Genomic DNA, 3,007 nt, shown 5'->3' on the forward strand with positions numbered 1-3,007 from the left:
TTAATGTCGCCTTTTCACACCACCTTGTCACATAGTTAAGGAACAAAAACAGCAAGATTATAATCCTGACAGTTAAAAAAAAGCACCCCCCCATAAACAAACCAAAAATAACACAAAACGAAACATATATATATTTTTTTGTTATATTTTAAAGAGCAGGAATAAAGAAAGGGGTTCACTGCTGGGTCTCAAAGTTAATAAACATAATAACGTGTTAGGTTGTACCTATGATGCTCACTATTCCAACCTTTTTTTTTTTTTTTTAAGTTTACAAAATGAATTACTGTCACTTTTAAACATTATGAAACAGGAAATGGATGCGCACAACTCGACACTTTTCTAGCATTCTTGAACTAATTCACAAATGCAAGAAAATAAAAGAAAAACAGGGAAATGATGAATGCAGGTAGTTCGTGTCGGAATCGAATGCGGGAATGACGCGCACGTCGCAGGAGGAGAGGGGCCGTCCCCGTCCTGCTTTGCGTGCTAGGAGGGTCGTCTTTAGAATTTTTATTATAAACACTATTAAATTCAGACCGCCTTTTTGGTTTTTTTTTTTCCTTTCTCTGAATATACAAGAACGTTCATGACCAAATGTTCAGCATTAGTTACTACAAAGAACGAGACACAGTCGCAAGAAACGATGGAAAATGTTAATAAAGCTGAAAGAATCGTGGAGTGTTTTTTTTTTTGTTTTTTTCCTAAGTTTTTTTTAAATTTGAGTTTCTGTAGTTTTATCTTTTTTTGGTATCGAAGTCAGGTTTTTCTGGGCAGAAAAATAAAACTCGGAAGGAACAGAGCCGGGGGGGAAGGTACGTGAGAGAAAAGGCAACCGGCAAATAAAGAGCCATCGCCGCGGCCAGCGACAGCCGCGCGGGGAAGGCGTCCCCTGGCAGGAGCCACGCGCGGGCGGCAGGTCCAGGCGGGAGGCGTTAGTGGGAGGGACGGCACGATGGAGTGCGACGGGGTGGGCGAACCCCGGGGCTGCTGCCGGGGAAGAGGGGGTTTTCCCGCCCCATTGGGAGGCGGAGTCGGGGGCGCACCTGGCGTCTGTGGGAGGGGCTGGCCGGAATTGCGGGTGTTGCGCCCCCACCTCCAGCCCCCTGCGGCCAGTGCTCCGGTGCGCGTTGGGCACGGGAGACCTGGGGGCCGCCACGTGGGGCGTGATCGTGGCCACAGAGGGGAGTGTGGGGACGCGACGGGGGGCCGCGTGACGTGCTGCTGGGGACGCTGCCGTGAGGGTGACGATCAGTGCAAGCGGCCGCGGGGAGGGAGGCTGACCTTCCACGCACCGAAACCGATCACGCGCCCGACCTTGCCTCCAGGAGAGCCCTCCGCGTGCCCTTTGCACTTCGCCCCAGGCAGGAGGATGGGACCCGACCTGGCCCTGTGTGGTGCTCCCGCCCGTCCCTGTCACCGACACGCTCTCCACGCACAGCTGTCACACGATGGCGCCTCTGGGACCCCCTGCCGGAGCCCTGCTCTGATCTCGGCGCAGGTGGCCTTTCCAGGGCCTCGTCACCAAGGCGTAATCTCACCTTGCCAGATAGTCACCTTCTGTATTTCCTTCCAACACACGCGCCCTCCAGTTTCTCGGGGGGCTGGCCCCAGCACATGCGCAGGGCGCTGTCTGTCACTCCTGCGGGCCACGCAGAATTCCCACGACCTTGGGAGCTGGCCGTCCTCATGCCTCAGGGTCTTGCACCCTCCCACAAGCCCCCCACGCAGAGTCTATGTGACGGGGACTAAGCACTTACAAAGCCGCGTACGGGATCCAAGCTCACACCCAGAGAACCGGCCCGGCTGCCTACCTGGGAGCTCATCTCTAACCTAGGAAACCGAACGGACCACAACAAAGACGAAAAGCGGCAACAACAACCCCTCTGTGTCATCGTGGGGATGACATCAGGGCCCTGGAGTTAATCAGAAGTTAGAACGGGAACCTGTTTCTTATCCCACGTGGCAGGAACCAGCTCATCTCCGACGCACCTCCCGACCCGCGCTCACAGACGGGACACGGCGAAGTCGGCGCCCGACGTGCCTCACGGGCCCCTGGCGAGCCAGGCGTGGCAACCACCGCCATTCACGGAGCAGGAAAGCGAGGCCACCGAGACCCGACCACCTGCCCCTCAGTGAGGGACAGAGCCGCCACCTCCGCGGCCGGCACAGCTGGCTATGGAGCGCGGGTGACGTCAGAGAACAGCTTTCTAGTCCCTGCTCCTGTCCCTTGGGTGCTCCCGGGGACTAAACGTCACCGCGACGATGTCACTGACGTCAGTCCCCGTTCCCTGTCACTCTCGGGTCCTCAAGCCCAGCTGGCACCCGGGCTGCTGGGTTCTCACACGCCTTCCTCCTCCAGACCGAGCAGTGGTGCCACGCAGAAAGTTAACGCAAGGTCCCTAACGCAAAACCAGAGCGAACGAGCCCGTCGGACGTCGTCAGCACCGTGCGGCTCCCTCCCCGAGGGCCCCGAGGTGCCGGGACCCGGCCCGTCCCGTGGGGGTCGCGCAGGCGTGCACACGCTGGGCCTGCCCGGCACGGGCTGCTCCTGTGTTGGCGACCTTCACGCGGAGCTGCTGATCCCTCCCGGGGGCTCTCACGATGTGGGCGTCTGGACGTGGCATGTGGCCGGCGCTGGGAAAGCCGATGCGTGAGGCAGTGCACGGCCCACGGGGCGTGTGCATGTGCATGTGCATGTGCGTGCGTGTGCGTGCGTGTGCAGGGACAGGTGGATGGTTTTGGGGGAAGAGCCGCCCCTCCTCCGTCACACACGCGTCACCGTGCCTAATTCACACCTGGCTCTGCAGGTCCTGGACGTCACTTCCTACGTGGTGCCTGGTCCCCAGGGACTGCGCCTCTGGAAGCCGGAGCCGCCGTCGGGAGGATGGCAGGCCCCAAGGCGGCCGCCCTCCCGCCCGGCCCTCTCCTGTGGTGACTTCCTGCGGGAAGGAGCCCAGGGCGGCGAAGCCAGACGCGGGTGCCCCCAGCTCCAGCGGGGCCCGGCGAA

At 58.9% G+C, this 3,007-nt stretch overlaps 1 long non-coding RNA gene across 1 annotated transcript in view; it reads right to left on the reverse strand.

The window, feature by feature from the left end:
- The window catches only part of LOC112476441, a 6,139-nt gene extending 3,138 nt beyond the window's left edge, over nt 1–3,001 (reverse strand). Inside the window, exon 1 of the long non-coding RNA XR_003045097.1 lies at nt 24–3,001. This is a non-coding gene — a long non-coding RNA (uncharacterized LOC112476441). The remainder of the gene's footprint in view (nt 1–23) is intronic.
- Nucleotides 3,002–3,007: the final 6 nt, after the last annotated feature.

The sequence above is a fragment of the Pteropus alecto genome, unplaced genomic scaffold (assembly GCF_000325575.1).
Source record: "Pteropus alecto unplaced genomic scaffold, ASM32557v1 scaffold101, whole genome shotgun sequence".
Lineage (NCBI taxonomy): Eukaryota > Metazoa > Chordata > Mammalia > Chiroptera > Pteropodidae > Pteropus > Pteropus alecto.